This window comes from Leucoraja erinacea, chromosome 9 (assembly GCF_028641065.1).
Source record: "Leucoraja erinacea ecotype New England chromosome 9, Leri_hhj_1, whole genome shotgun sequence".
In the NCBI taxonomy this organism is placed as follows: domain Eukaryota; kingdom Metazoa; phylum Chordata; class Chondrichthyes; order Rajiformes; family Rajidae; genus Leucoraja; species Leucoraja erinaceus.
In genome coordinates, this window is record NC_073385.1 from 70720731 (window position 1) to 70737512 (window position 16782).

At 46.7% G+C, this 16782-nt stretch overlaps 1 protein-coding gene across 3 annotated transcripts in view; it reads left to right on the forward strand.

Annotated features, from left to right (window-relative positions):
- The first annotated feature begins 4719 nt into the window (after positions 1-4719).
- Positions 4720-16782, forward strand: part of LOC129700574 (exocyst complex component 3-like) — a 59729-nt gene continuing 47666 nt past the window's right edge. The window contains exon 1 of one of the 3 annotated variants that reach the window (XM_055641193.1): positions 4720-5694. The gene's annotated coding sequence lies outside the window, so the exon portion shown is untranslated. The other 2 variants (XM_055641191.1, XM_055641190.1) reach the window with 2 other exon arrangements.

Sequence of the window (16782 nt, forward strand, 5' to 3'; positions counted from 1 at the left end):
TGTACTCAACTCCTCTTGTTATAAAGGCCAACATGTAATTCACTTTCTTCACTGCCTGCTGTACCTGCATGCTTACTTTCATTGATTGATGAACAAGGACCCCCAGATCCCGTAGAACTTCCCCTTTTCCCAACTTGACGCCATTTAGATAATAATCTGCCTTCCTGTTTTTGCTACCAAAGTGGATAACCTCACATTTATCCACATTAAACTTCATCTGCCATGCATCTGCCCACTCCCCCCAACCTGTCCAAGTCACCCTGCGTTCTCATAGCATCCTCCTCACAGTTCACACTGCCACCCATCTGCAAATTTGCTAATGTTACTTTGAATCCCTTCATCCAAATCATTGATGTATATTGTAAATAGCTGTGGTCCTAGCACAGAGCCTTGCGGTATCCCACTAGTCACTGCCTGCCATTCTGAAAGGGACCCGTTAATCCCCACTCTTTGTTTCCTGTCTGCCAACAATTTTCTATCCATGTCAGCACTCTACCCCCAATACCATGTGCTCTAATTTTGCCCACTAATCTCCTATGTGGGACCTTATCAAATGCCAGCACATAAAGTGCCAGGAGGTGGACCCTCCCCGCGTGTGCTGCGGGGTAAACTCCGCACATACCAGGTGGTGGACCGAGTACCGCATGGAGGCCGCTGAGACACGGGAAACGTACGCCCGGGAAAAGTACAGGCGGTCAAGGTGAGACCCACCCCCCTCTGACCTCCTGGAGAAGGCACTTGAGTCGGGGTGGAGTCCACCAAGTCAAAGGTCCTTCAACTTCTTCACCCACTCCTGATCGCGCTGGATATCGGAACGGTCTCCATCACCACCCCGTGCTGTAATTGTTATATGGTTATATATGAGTACACTAGATCCCCTCACCAGTCCACCGGTCACTGACAGCAGAGCTGCTCCTCCACTTACGAACCCTAGGTGGATTGGCGGTGGGGACTTACCTTCCGGATCTTTGCTACAAGGGACGCTTTACTGCTCCCTCGACCCTCAGCTGGAACGACGCTGCTTTCGGCCTTGGCGTCCCTTTACAGATCATCCAAGAAGCTGGTCGCCGGTCGATCCCCTGCACCCCCATTTCCTCCTTGCCCCTCCACCTCCTTTTGAGGATGAGGCTCAGCGAGCTGGTGAGCCCGTATAAGTTTGGCCACTGGAGGGAGCCCAGTCTGGGTCGATGTTGGGTTCCCTCCGTGGACACGATGACCTTGCATATTTCCCCCACTGAATGAGTGGAGTGGCATCGGGGGGAGTGAGAACATCCACTGATTCATTGTTCCACCCACTCACTGCATATAGAGTCACCATCCACATCCCCGGACATGCCCTTAGTGCTCGATACTCCTGCTTCACCCTGTGCAGCGTTTGCCTCTTCCCCACCCGCTGGTCTCTCCTCCACCTCAGTCCCAACCCTGGGGCCAGTGGCAGAGGGACCTTCCCCAGATGTGCCCGGAGAGTCAAGGCCATCGACAGTCCCTCCACCAGTTGGGCCCAGAGTGGACGCTGGTGCACCAGACTAACGGAGTCCCTCTGGAGGCAGGTCCTGAAGGGCCCCAACCCTTCCCCCCGCCTACACTCTACCTCCAGAGGCGAGCTCTGCGCCTCGTCCTGGGTGGGTTGCTCCAGGGCTTCCTCGGGTGCCTGATGTGGGACTCCCACCCCAACAGGAAACTCCCCCTGCTCCATAACACCCGAGTGGTCCGCAGAATCCCCTCCAGAACATGGGACCGGGCGGGCGGGAGTCTTCCTCCGCCACAGTACTCCCCTCCCCCCCGGAGGATTCCTGTTCATCCAGGACGGAAGTTCCTTCCTAGAGAGATTCCTCATTTTTTTCAAAGGGGAGGAGCTCACAGACTCTGGGCAAACCTGAGCACCTTTCATCCGCGACTCCCCCTCCTCCCATCCGATCCCCTCTGCCCCAGCTGGATTATGGGGCTTGTGGACTCCCTAATGGAAGGTGACAGGATGGGTGGAACATTCTTATCTCCGGGGATTTTATTCCCCAGGTATTTCATCTTCTTTGCCGCCTTGCCCCCCCCCCCCCCTTTTTTTTGACCCTCCCCACCCCCACCCATGCCCTCCGCACCCCAGGTTTCCCCTGACTACAGAGGGGGTGGGGTGGGGTGGGGGGGTGGGTTTAGTGGCACCGGAGGCAAAAGCCTCTGCCTGGGATATAGCACAATTCCTCCAAGGTTACTGGAGAGTATTCTGAGGGATTGGATGTACAGGTATTTGTATGGACAAGGGCTGATTAGGAACAGTCAGCATGGTTTTGTACGTGGGAGGTCGTGTCTCACAAATCCGATTGATTTTTTTGAAGACGTGACAATAAAGGTCGATGAGGGCAGAGCTGTAGATGTTGTGTACATGGAGTTTTTGTAAAGCATTCGACAAGGTTCCGCATGGTAGGCTGCTCTGGAAGGTTAGATCGCATGGGATCCAAGGAGAGATAGCTGAATGGATAGTAAATTGGCTTCTCGGAAGGAAACAGAGGGTGATGGTAGAAGGTTGCTTCTCAGAATGGAGGCCTGTGACTAGTGGTGTGCCTCAGGGTTTGGTGCTGGGCCCGTTACTGTTTGTCATCTACATCAATGCTTTCGATAAGAACATACAGGGCAAGATTAGCAAGTTTGCTAATGATACAAAAGTTAGTGGTTTTGCAGATGGTGAAGATGGTTGTAGGAACATAGAAACATAGACAATTGGTGCAGGAGGAGGCCATTCAGCCCTTCGAGCCAGCACCGCCACTCATTGTGATCATGGCTGATCGATTGCAGTTGTGAACGATTGCAGCAGGATCTGGATCCATTGGCCAGGTGGGCGGAGAAATGGTTGATGAAATTTAACACAGAGAAGTGTGAGGTGTTGCATTTTGGGACGACGGGTCTGAAACCTTGGAAAACGTGAAAATTGTGATCCGTGAAGGCAGTGAAGGGCCTTCCCTCCAGGAAGTAGCAAAAGTGGCGCACGGTGAAGCACAGGGCAAGGGGCTCACGGTCAAAAGCGCTATAACGGCGCTGAGCACCACTGAGATGCCTGCTGAAGAAGGCGAGTGGCCGCCAGCATTTGTCAATGAGCTGCTCCAACACTGCCCCAACCGCAACCTCAGAAGCGTCCATCGTCAGGGTGGTTGGGGCATCCTCTCATGGATGGACGAGCATCGTGGCCTCAGCCAGGGCTTCCTTAGGCCTCTCGAATGCCGTTGTTGCTTAGTCGGACCACTCAACCTCCCTGCGATGACCAGCGATGAGGTGGAAAAGTGGGCGCATGATTCCGGCTACCGCCAGCAAGAAGCAGTGATCACATGCGACCATCCCCACAAATTCCTGCAGGTGGTTGGACGGGGGAACCGGCGGACAGCGTCCCCCCGGCTCGCAGAGGTACCACGGTGGCCGTGGAGTGACGCGGTTACGACTGTGGAACTATGCGGTGGCCAAGGAAGTCGATGGCCGTCACCCTGAAACAGCGCTTGGACGAGTTGATAGCCAACCCATGGTCACTGGGGCGCTGATACAGCTGACGGAGATGGATGCAGTGCTCCTGCTGCGAGCAGCTGGCCATGAGTATGTTGTACAAGTAGATGAATACAAAGTCCAGGCCATGGCACACACAGTCCATAAGCCGCTAAAAGGCCTGCTCAGCGTTCTTCAACCCAAACAGCATCCGCAAAAATTCAAACTCCCCAAACGGTGTAGGAATGGCTGACTTAGGGATATCATCGGGGTTGGACCGGAATCTGGCTGTACCTGCGCACGAGGTCCACCTTGGAGAACACCGATGCCCCGGCCAGGTGGACATTGAAGTCCTGAATGTACGGGACCGGGTACCTGTCGGCGACGGTTACATCATTCAGGTGACGGTAATCCCCACACGGGAGCCATCCCCCGCCTGCCTTGGGGACCATGTGGAGCGGTGACGCCCATGGGCTATCAGAGGGCCGCATCGACTCCTCCCGAGCTATTCGGAGCTTGGCCGGTGCGAAACGAGATGCCCTTATGCACGGGTGGGCCGGGAGTAGGAATGTGGTGCTCCACCCCGTGCTTGGGGGCTGAGGAGTGGAAGTGGGGTTCAAGGATGTCCAGGAAATCTGCCAGGATGTGCGAGGTCAGGGGGCCATCGGGGCGTGCAGCCGGGTCACCAACGTGGAGGGAGACCGGCTCCGTTGTGTGGAGTGCACCAGGTGATGCCACTTGACATCCACGTGGAGTGAATGGGCTCGTACGAAGTCGGCACCCAGCAGCGGCTGGGAAACGTCGACGATGACGAACGCCCATGATAAACAGCTGTGGCCAAAGTTGATGGAGATGGTGCGGACCCCGTAAGTACGAATAAGGCTCCTGTTCGCCGCAGAGAGGGAGGACACGTTTGCCTGCACGGATGTCAGCGATGGACGGAGGCAGCACACTCACCTCTGCCCCGGTGTCCACGAGGAACCGACCCCTGGTGCGGCGATCCCAGGCGATGAATATGGCCGGCCGCCGAAGGAATCACTGACGACCGTCCCCTTCATTTCCTGGGAACGCACAGGGCGGGCGACAATGCCTAGTTGCGGCTCCCCAGCGGCAGTGATAATAGCACCAACCCCCTCTGCTGGCGTCTGGTGGTGTAGGCGATAGTGCTGGCTGGGCCGTCCACCGGCGACCTCTGCTGGCGTCAGAGGGAACTGCTGACGGGCTATGCTGGAGTGACGTGCCTGCTCTGAGGTGCTCGATGGTGGCAGGATTTTGCCGTGGAGGTCGTCCGGAAGTGGCTGAGATGCGGTCAATACAGGGCCCGACCTGCTCTGCGCTTCCTGATGTCGCGGAAAGGTCGGCCGGCGCTTCCAGGTCTCGCTGACGGGACATCCACAGCTGGTCAGCGTGTTCGGCCAGCGCCTGTGTGTCGGTAACGGGATCGCTGGCGAGCTGCAGGCGGATGTCGGGCGGGAGCTGCTGGAGGTTGGCATGTTTAAACAAGAAACAGGGCTTGTGGTTGCTCATAAGGGCGAGCTTGTCCTCCAGGAGGGCCGGCGATCACCGAGGCCGTCCATGCGCAGAATCTGAGCTGCCCGATCGGACTAGCTAAGGTCAAACCTCCTGATGAGCAGGGCCCTGAGGCCTGCATATTTGTTATCAGCTGGGTGGGGCGAGGAGGTAAGGTTTTACTCGCCTCGCAGTCACCTGGTCAAGAGCGCTGATGACATAATAGTATTTTGATGCAGCCACCGTCACACCCCGCAGAGCAAACTGTGCCTCTGCTGCTGGAACCAGATATCAGGCTTCAGTCCACAAAGTCAGGGGCTTCAGCACGACGGCGTCTGGTCCATCACGAAGCGGGATGAACGTCGGGGTCACCAATGTAGTGGCCTGGACGCGGTCAGAAAAAGGCTAGACGCCAGGCAGGTTCAAAGGTTCTTTAATGAGGGTTGGGAACATCCACTCACAACTGTGGGCAGTCCCTTGTCCCTGTCCCTCAAGTGCCGAGGGGGATGACCCAAGGAGTGGCCTAATATCCAGGGACTGCCACACCATTACATTAAAGTAAGAACTGTTCTCTATGAGTGAAACTGGAGCTTGTGAAAACCTGGAACAAAGGATTGGTTTATTGCTAAAGCCTGACGCTGACAACTAGACAAGGTCGCCTCCTGTGCTATCTGACTAATGAAGATTGGAAACTTCGGAAGCCAACGTGCAGGGGCAGAGTGGGTACGTACAGCTAAACGTATAGTATTAAGATTTATTGGAATGGCTACTATAAGAGAAGCTCTATTGGAAAACAGCTGCTGATGGAGAATTGAAAAGTGACCTTGAGAATTACAGCAACATCTTTTGTTTTGAAATGCCAGTCAAGTTGTTTTGAATTCCAATTGCAATCATATGGCTTTACACGTCTTAAAGGGATAGTGAGCCAGTATGTCTAAAGCTCAGCCACAAGAGGGTTAGGATTCTGCAAAAGAAAGAAGAATCATTAAATATACGGACAAAGGTCGGGAATTGTCCATGGAAAGGGGTCAGAAAGCAAGAAATACGATATGTAAACAAGCTATCGTTAATTGAAAAGCTGAAGGAGCTCATGAAACCAAATGAGAATGTGAATGAAATATAATCTAATCTGGTTCAATTAATCAGGCTGTGCAAAGTCAGAGGAGTCATTGGTGGAAGTACCACTGCCTGAAAAGGAGCTTGAAAGGCAAAATCAATGGTTTCAAGAAAGAATTTAATCTTTTAATGGTTTTATACAAGATGTAGATAGGTGGTTCTCTGAAGTTGGACTACAAACTACACACTCTTTAGTTGAATGTGCCATACAACAAAGTGTTGTAGAATCAGAAGAAATTGGACCTGAAGACATAGAAACATAGAAATTAGGTGCAGGAGTAGGCCATTCAGCCCTTCGAGCCTGCACCGCCATTCAATATGATCATGGCTGATCATCCAACTCAGTATCCCGTACCTGCCTTCTCTCCATACCCTCTGATCCCCTTAGCCACAAGGGCCACATCTAACTCCCTCTTAAATATAGCCAATGAACTGGCCTCAACTACCCTCTGTGGCAGAGAGTTCCAGAGATTCACCACTCTCTGTGTGAAAAAAGTTCTCCTCATCTCGGTTTTAAAAGATTTCCCCCTTATCCTTAAGCTGTGACCCCTTGTCCTGGACTTCCCAACATCGGGAACAATCTTCCTGCATCTAGCCTGTCCAACCCCTTAAGAATTTTGTAAGTTTCTATAAGATCCCCTCTCAATCTCCTAAATTCTAGAGAGTATAAACCAAGTCTATCCAGTCTTTCTTCATAAGACAGTCCTGACATCCCAGGAAACAGTCTGGTGAACCTTCTCTGCACTCCCTCTATGGCAATAATGTCCTTCCTCAGATTTGGAGACCAAAACTGTATGCAATACTCCAGGTGTGGTCTCACCAAAACCCTGTACAACTGCAGTAGAACCTCCCTGCTCCTATACTCAAATCCTTTTGCAATGAAAGCTAACATACCATTCGCTTTCTTCACTGACTGCTGCACCTGCATGCCTACCTTCAATGACTGGTGTACCATGACACCCAGGTCTCGTTGCATCTCCCCCTTTCCCAATCGGCCACCATTTAGATAATAGTCTACTTTCCCGTTTTTGCACCAAAATGGATAACCTCACATTTATCCACATTATAAGACAGTGTTTCAAATGTCTCAGAACGAAGACCAAGCCACAAATCTGGTTCTGCATCATGTGCATCTTCAAGGGTCTCTGCTCGTATTGAAGTTCAGGCAGATTGGGCTCTTGGAACTGGCTGCTGCACTGAGAAAAAGGCACAAGCTTGAGGCACAAAAGGAGCAATTGACAAGAGAGACTGAGCTAGCAGCAACCAATGCCAAGCTTGAGCTTAAGGCACAAGAGGAACATTTCAAAAGAGAGATGGAATGTTGGAACTAGAGACGGAGCTGGTGACAAACGATGCAAGGATTAATGTACTTGATGCCAAGGAATCAAGAAGCCGCTTCCTCTAGAGTATCTCAGGGGAGGAGCTGTTATGTGAGAAAAAGAGCTGCTCAAAGAGAAACATCAGCTAAATTAAATCTACAGGCAGATGAATATTTGCCTGCTCAGGTGCAACAGGTTGTAAAACCAAAACAAACAACTCATGGACCACCTGTTAGAACTCATGTTATGACCTACCCTCTCTTCAGAGACAAAATGTACAGACTCGTATGAGCAATGGTGTACAGGGGCATGTGAGCACTACTCTCCCTGTACTGAATGATGGAAACCGACGTGAAATCTGGAACTTCATGAAGAAGCAGAATGAGATTACTACTATTCTGGCTCAACAAAACCTCTCTTCTGCCTTACCACCAAGAGACATTCCTGTTTATGATGGTGATCCTTTGCAGTATGAAGTTTTAATAATGGCATTTGCAAAAAGAGTTTAAAAAAAAACTAATGATAAGAGTGATTGCCTGCATTTTCTAGAGAAATACACAAGAGGAGCTAGTCCACAGTTGCTGACATTTGCTTCCAGCCGAGGGCTATCAAAAGGCAAAAGATCTGCTTAAAAAACATTTTGGTAATGACCATAAGATCGCCAATGCATATATGGCCAAGGCTTTTGCTTGGTCAGTGTTCAAGCTAGAGGATGTGAAGGCATTGCATGTGGTCTCGCTGTTTCTTAGAGGTTGTTGCAATGCTATGGAACATCTCACCTATATGGAGGAAATAAATGTTGCTTCCAATATGAAGATCATCCTTCTAAAACTGCCTTACAAGCTCAGAGACAAGTGGAGGGATAGGGCATGTCTACTACCGGATGAATATGGACGTCGAGCTAAATTTTCTGACCTGGTGGACTTCATGGAGAAGCAAGTGATGATATTGTCAGATCCACTTTTCGGAAACATTCAGGATCCTAGACCAATTGCAGATGTGAAAGGTTCTACTTGTGCTAAAACAAGAGAAAGATCAGGACCAAATTGAAGCAGTTTTGCACCAACTGTAATACCTGTAGAAACAGCAGTGCAAGAAAATCCGACAACAGGTGGAGCGAGAAGACATGTATCTACCACTAATACTCAAGGTTCTTGTTCGTTCTGTAATAAGAGTGGTCACACTTTAGGACGGTGTCTACAGATCAGGAAGAAAGGGCACAAAACAAAGATAGACTTCTTAAGAGAGAAAGGAGTCTGCTTTAGATGTTTGAAGGTGGGATACATGGCCAAAGACTGCAAGTCGTATGACTTGTAATGTGTGCAACCAAGATCATCCTGAAATACTTCACATTGAACAGAAGAACAAGGAGAAAAAGCCGGAGCATTCAGAACAGAATGAGGAGCCAATTGTGAGCAATGCTGCTTCCTCATCTCAGATGTGTGGGCATATTGATGTAGTGTTCATGCATGGGGATTGTTGGTTGGTGGTGCAGACTCGGTAAACTATAACTAAATTAACCATCTTTGGGACGTGTTGAGCAGCTGGAGGAAACGCATGCAATCACCAGGAGAACGTGTAAACTCCACACAGACAGCACCCGAGACATGCTCTGGCGCTGTGAGTCAGCAGCTTTGTCTTTGCATCTGGGGACAGTGTATTGTATAAAGTGTATAAATGATCAAAGTGAAATATTCTTCCACTTTTAAATGATCATATATATATAATATGACCATAATACAAACTTACCTGGCCAATTTCGAACATCAGGCATTTTGTTCCATTTGTACAACACTATTTCTGTATCAACGGGCAATACCAACAACTGAAACTAGGTATGTTACAATACTTACCTTCAGCAGCGCTGCAGTTCTGCCACTGGCCGTGTGCGCGATTTTGGCGCGTTTGAGGGGGGGGTTAAAACGCGACTTTCTCTTACCTTGTCCTGGATTATATTTTGTCGGAGGCCACATTTTAAGTTGCGAAACGGTGATTTGGTCCCCATACGAACCGGCATGCCGATATGGGGGTATAAATCACCACAACCGCAACGTTCCAAATGGTTCCGTTCCAGTAAAACCCACTCGCAAGTTGATTTAAATGGCTATCAATTTACAGGTATTAAACGTTAAATTCCTTCCTTTTGGCCTATAAATCCATGACAATGAGATTTAAAAAACATGTTTTATTGTGAATTCTTGTGTAAGTGTTATTTAGAGACTTAGGCTATTTAAAAATGTTAATCTATTCTTAAGAAATTGCTAGATGTTTAGATCTAGTAATTGAATTTTGTAATTAGCTACAATTAGGTAACTAACTAATTATATGCTTTAATTTCAAGTCATCTAAGTAAGATTGTTTCATATTTGTTTCAGAATGCTTCTATCCACAATAACTGAAAATTTCTTTCAGTTCTCTTAATTTTTAAGAAAGTTATGGGCTTTTGACTGTCCTCGATCACAGCTTTTGTGTTAAGTCAATGGTAAAGCAATAGGGAACAAGATGCTAATTTCCGAGTATGAAAATGGCCATAACTTTTTTAATACTGAAGATATGAAAGTGAATTAGGTGTCAAATTAAACTTCTTTTTATACTTTATCGGATGGGATAAATTACAGACTTGATTTTTAAAATCTAAAACTCTACTAAACAACGTACCTCGGTGACTGCCAATCACCACCCCCCTCCCCCCCCCCCCCCACACTTATTATTTTTTTATTCAAATCGTTTGCTATGTCGCTCTTCAAGGGAGATGCTAAATGCATTTTGTTGTCTCTGTACTGTACACTGACAATGACAATTAAAATTGAATCTGAATCTGAATCTGAATCTGAATCTAAAATCTCAAAATTTTGTAACATTGCTACTGAAACCGTCTGCGTTGATAAATCGTTCAAGAAGGAACTGCAGATGCTGGAAAATCGAAGGTACACAAAAATGCTGGAGAAATTCAGCGGGTGCAGCAGCATCTATGGAGCGAGGGAAATGGAGCGAAGGAAATATTTCCTTCGCTCCTTTCGCTCCGCAGATGCTGCTGCACCCGCTGAGTTTCTCCAGCATGTTTGTGTACCTGCGTTGATAAAGCCCGGTCGCATTTCGCAGTGATATCGCTGGAGGGCGATGTGTTTAATCTCAGGTAGCCTCGCTGTGACAGGCAAAAGTGAAAGCGGAACTTTTGTTGCCTTCGTCGCCGAATAAGGTGCTTTAAAAACGCGACCGAAAACCGGACCTAATTGCATTTGTGTGTGTGTGTGTGATCAATCTACTATCCCTGGACTGAGTCAGGCGGAAAGCCGAGCTGCTGCAGCGGCTTATGCTTGGGATCTGGAGCGCAATTTGGAAGTTACCTGCACCCCGAGAACCGACCTTGGGCTTGGGAGAGGCCCGAGCTGCGCACCTGTACCCCGGGAGAGGTTCCCATTGATCCCTGTACCCCGGGAGCGGCTCCCATTAACCTGTACCCCGGGAGCGGCTCCCATTGATCCCTGTACCCCGGGAGAGGCCCCCATTGATCCCTGTACCCCGGGAGCGGCTCCCATTGATCCCTGTACCCCGGGAGAGGCTCCCATTAACCTGTACCCCGGGAGCGGCTCCCATTGATCCCTGGACTCCTAGGACGGACTCTGACATCGGACTCGGACTCGCAGTGAGTTCCTACAACGGACTGGTTGCCTGATGCGAACCACAGCCAACTTCTGCCTGCACTCCTCTATAATCTTTGGTCCTGACCAGCTGGGCATTTGGGGTGAATCGGTGCTGATCTAGCCCCTGTCGCTTCATGGCTTGGTGAGGCTTTCCAAATCACTGCTGCCCTGTCACAGTAAGTAGGTGGTACTTAAACCCATCCTGGACGTAGATTTGCATTTTATTTTCCTTTCTTTAATACCTTAGTTGAAAGTTTGGTTTATAACTTAGACTTGAATTGCAGCAGTGTTTCGCGTTACTCAGTTGTTAATCTAAGTACTTAAAAAAAAAAAAAAAGCTTCTGCAAGTAATTCAAATATGTTTTTCCCGCAGGGGAATTCACAGTGGGAAATGAGGAAATTGTGTAGACATTGAAAAAAGATTAGGAAGCTGCCTTAACAGTCACCTGATTCTGCTGCTTTGCACTGACATTTTAATAACTCTTGCACTGGCCACTCAAATCAACTGTCCTAGACATTTTAATGACTTTTTATTGTATTTTAATGTTGATGTTTTATCTGCTTTTAATTATTTATACTGTTTCATCAGGGACTGGATTGTTTTTACTGTTATTATGTGTGAAATGTTTAAGTTTCATGTGATGCTCCGGTATTCCCAGGGAAACGTCTTCTCATTTTGCACTGTACAACTGTTGCTTTGCAAGATGACAATAAAGGTTGATTTGATTGATTGATTGATTGATTGATTAACAGAAAGCATCTCAATAATAGTACAGAATCAAAGGTCAGAGAGCCAAACTAAACATTGCCACTATAGAAAGTGGGATTAACTGCTGACAACTGTCAGTATCATTGGAAGTAATTCCCTAACTTGTGGAAAGTTCCCAGCAATTGAGACCTGACATCTGTCCTTGTTCAGGTAGTTGTCGTTTTGCATTATAAAAACCAGGAGAGATTCCAATCAGGCGCAGCAGTAGAGTTGCTGCCTCACAGCGCCAGAGACCCGTGTTTGATCCTAGGTACGGGTGCTGTCTGTATAGAGTTTGTACGTTCTCCCCGTGACCACGTGCTCCTGTTTCCTCCCACAGTCCAAAGACGTGCAGGTTTGTAGGTTAATTGGCTTCTGTAAATTGTAATTTATGGAGTCCTAGAGTGATACAGTGTGGAAACAGGCCCTTCGGCCCAACTCGCCCACACCGCCCAACAATGTCCCAGCTACACTAGTCCCACTTGCCTGAGCTTGGTCCATATCCCTCCAAACCTGTACTATCCATGTACCTGTCTGTTTCTTAAACGATGGGATAGTCCCAGCCTCAACTACCTCCTATGGCAGCTTGTTCCATACACCCACCACCCTTTGTGTGGAAAAGTTACTCCTCCGATTCCTATTAAATCTTTTCCCCTTCACCTTGAACCTATGTCCTCTGGGCCTCAATTCCCCTACTCTGGGTAAAATACTCTGTGCATCTACCTGATCTATTCCTCTCATGATTTTGTACAGCTCTATAAGGTTACCCCTCATCCTCCTGCACTCCATAGAATAGAGACCCACCCTACTCAACCTCTCCCGATAGCTCACACCCTCTAGTCCTGGCAACATCCTCGTAAATCTTTTTTGAACTCTTTTCAGCTTGACAATATCTTTCGTATGACATGGTGCCCAGAACTGAACACAATATTCTAAATGCCGTCTCACCAACGTCTTGTAAACTGCCACATGAACTCCGAACTTCTGTACTCAATACTCTGACTGATGAAGGCCAAAGTGCCAAGTCCCTTGTGTGTAAGATAGTGCCAGGGAAAGGGGAGATTGCTGGTTGATGCGGACTCAATGTGCTGAATGGTTTGTTCCCACTCTGTATCTTTGACGTCCAAAAGTCTAAACAGTCATGTTTATGGAAGGGATATCACATTTGACAATTTTTATGAGTGCTTGATGATATGAATCGGGTGGTTATGGGATACAACCAACCCCCGCTTTCATAGATAACCACCTGTATTGTGACGTTTCTATAAAGCAAAGATGCACCATACACGCATACATTCATTTATTTACTTTATTTCCCACATAAATTCTTTGTGAGTGAAGTTTATACTGTGTCTCAAATTTCTGGATGATGATTTGTGAATTCTGTAAGGGTGGACTTGCAATACTGAATGGCCAGGAAGCGGCCAAAGTAGCCCCAGATATAGTGGATGCATTAGTGATAATTTTTCAAAACTCTTTAGATTCTGGAGTAGTTCCTGAGGATTGGAGGGTAGCTAATGTAACCCCACTTTTTAAAAAAGGGAGGGAGAGAGAAAAGGGGGAATTACAGACCAGTTAGTCTAACATCGGTAGTGGGGAAAATTCTGGAGTCAATTATTAAAGATGGGATTGCAGCACATTTGGAAAGTGGTGAAATCATTGGACAAAGTCAGCGTGGATTTATGAAAGGTAAATCGTGTCTGACGAATCTTATAGAATGTTTCGAGGATGTGACTAATAGAGTGGATAAGGGAGAACCAGTGGATGTGTTATATCTGGACTTTCAGAAGGCTTTCGACAAGGTCCCATATAAGAGATTAGTATGCAAACTTAAAACACACGGTATTAAGGGTTCAGTATTGATGTGGATAGAGAACTGGCTGGCAGACGGGAAGCAAAGAGTAGGAGTAAACGGGTCCTTTTCACAATGACAGGCAGTGACTAGTGGGGTACCGCAAGGCTCAGTGCTGGGACCCCAGCTATTTACAATATATATTAATGATCTGGATGAGGGAATTGAATGCAACATCTCCAAGTTTGCGGATGACACGAAGCTGGGGGGCAGTGTTAGGTGTCAGGAGGATGCTTGGAGGCTGCAAGTTGACTTGGATAGGTTGGGTGAGTGGGCAAATGCATGGCAGATGCAGTATAATGTGGATAAATATGAGGTTATCCACTGGTGGCAAGAACAAAAAAGTAAACTATTATCTGAATGGTGGCAGGCAGGTGACTAGTGGGGTGCCTCAGGGATCGGTGTTGGGTCCTTTGTTGTTTGTCATGTACATCAATGATCTGGATGAAGGTGTGGTAAATTGGATTAGTAAGTATGCAGATGATACCAAGGTAGGGGGTGTTGTGGATAATGAAGAGGATTTCCAAAGTCTACAGAGTGATTTAGGCCATTTGGAAGAATGGGCTGAAAGATGGCAGATGGAGTTTAATGCTGCTAAATGTGAGGTGCTACACCTTGGCAGGACAAATCATAATAGGACGTACATGGTAAATGGTAGGGAATTGAAGAATGCAGTTGAACAGAGGGATCTGGGAATAACTGTGCATAGTTCCTTGAAGGTGGAATCTCATATAGATAGGGTGGTAAAGAAAGCTTTTGGTATCCTAGCCTTTATAAATCAGAGCATTGAGTATAGAAGCTGGGATGTAATGTTAAAATTGTACAAGGCATTGGTGAGACCAAATTTGGAGTATGGTGTACAATTTTGGTCGCCCAATTATAGGAAAGATGTCAACAAAATAGAGAGTACAGAGGAGATTTACTAGAATGTTGCCTGGGTTTAAACAACTAAGTTACAGAGAAAGGTTGAGGGGGGACTTGATAGAGGTCTTTAAAATGATGAGAGGGATAGACAGAGTTGATGTGGATCAGCTTTTCCCTTTGAGAATAGGGAAGATTCAAACAAGAGGACATGACTTCAGAAGGTAGCGGTGTGGAATGAGCTTCCAGTGGAAGTGGTGGAGGCAGGTTCGTTGGTATCATTTAAAAATAAGTTGGATAGGCATATGGATGAGAAGGGAATGGAGGGTTATGGTATGAGTGCAGGCAGGTGGGACTAAGGGAAAAAAAGTTGTTTGGCACGGACTTGTAGGGCCGAGATGGCCTGTTTCCGTGCTGTAATTGTTATATGGTTATATGGCCGATTAGGAAAAGGTGAGATGCAACGAGACCTGGGTGTCATGGTACACCAGTCATTGCAAGTAGGCATGCAGGTGCAACAAGCAGTGAAGAAAGCAAATGGTATGTTAGCATTCATAGCAAAGGTATTTGAGTATAGGGGCAGGGAGGTTCTACTGCAGTTGTACAGGGTCTTGGTGAGACCACACCTGGAGTATTGTGTACAGTTTTGGTCTCCTAACCCGAGGAAAGACATTCTTACCACTGAGAGAGTACAGAGAAGGTTTACCAGACTGATTCCTGGGACGGCAGGACTTTCATATGAAGAAAGACTGGATAGACTCGGCTTGTACTCGCTAGAAGTTAGAAGAGTGAGGGGGGATCTTATAGAGACTTACAAAATTCTTAAGGGTTTGGACATGCTAGATGCAGGAAGATTGTTCCCGATGTTGGGGGAAGTCCAGAACAAGGGGTCACAGTTTAAAGATAAGGGGGATGTCTTTTAGGACCGAGATGAGAAAAACATTTTTCACACAGAGAGTGGTGAATCTGTGGAATTCTCTGCCACAGAAAGTAGTTGAGGCCAGTTCATTGGCTATATTTAAGAGGGAGTTAGATGTGGCCCTTGTGGCTAAAGGGATCGGGGGGTATGGAGAGAAGGCAGGTACAGGATACTGAGTTGGATAATCAGCCATGATCATATTGAATGGCAGTGCTGGCTCGAAGGGCCAAATGGCCTACTCCTGCACCTATTTTCTATGTTTCCACTATCACAATGACAGTGCTTATGGTGAACCAGTGCCTTTCTAATTATTAACCTTAGAATTCTTTCAAATACTATCTCTCGCATGCTATAGGCAGATCAGATTGTACTTCATATTCCACTGTCTTTGCAGTAGTGAACTCTTGATCTTTGTTCGAACCTTTTTATAACATCTCTGTATTTTTTGCCTTCCACTGTTGCTCAATATTAATGAGGTTCTAGATTCATGATTCCTCTGTTTCTATATTGGAGAGAAATTGTCTTGGAGTCCAACTAATTTTTCCTTGAATACTTCCCTCAGGATTGATGTAAATGTATCTACAACTGGTTGTGCGCTTTTTCTGAATCTTATCCGTTCAATGTGGCCTTTAGTTGGGAGTAATAGTTTCAAACTGAACAATCCTTGATTATTAAATATTCTCCTCTTGCCTGCATTTCTGCTGTCCCTACTATCACTGCTTCATGTGAACCTACAAACTTAGTTGCTTTTGCCTGTTTAACAAGGTTGGTTGGATTCACATTTAGCTCTAGCCATTTAAAATATTTGCACTTGATTTGGAGAAATATATTGGTTGAAAGACATATGTCATGAGACCATAAGTCATCAAAGCAGAATTAGGCCATTCAGCCCATCGATCCATTCAATTCTATTTTAATTCAATTTCCCCCTATCTACCCCATTGTCCTGCCTTCTCCCTGTAACCTTTGACACCCTTACAAATCAAGAACCTATTAATCTAAAGATACCCAATGTCTTGGTCTCCACAGCTGTCTGGGACATGTAAAATAATTGATAACCATGTAATATAAATGTAAAATAGTTTCACAGTGGATAAATGTATAGTTTGCATGCTGGGCTACTGGAGACCTTACGTAAGTATATATATTAATTGACCTTGCTCTACAACTAAACCAAAATATCAAGTTGAGTTTTAAAATCAATTTCAAAATAATTATTTTTTTTTAAGAAACTTTTTTTTTTGTTTTGAGTTAAAGCTTTTTCCTCAAGCATAATGTAAAATATTTTTGTTTGAATGTGATAGAGATTGCTTTAACTAAGCTATTGAATACATTTTAGCAATGCTTTCATT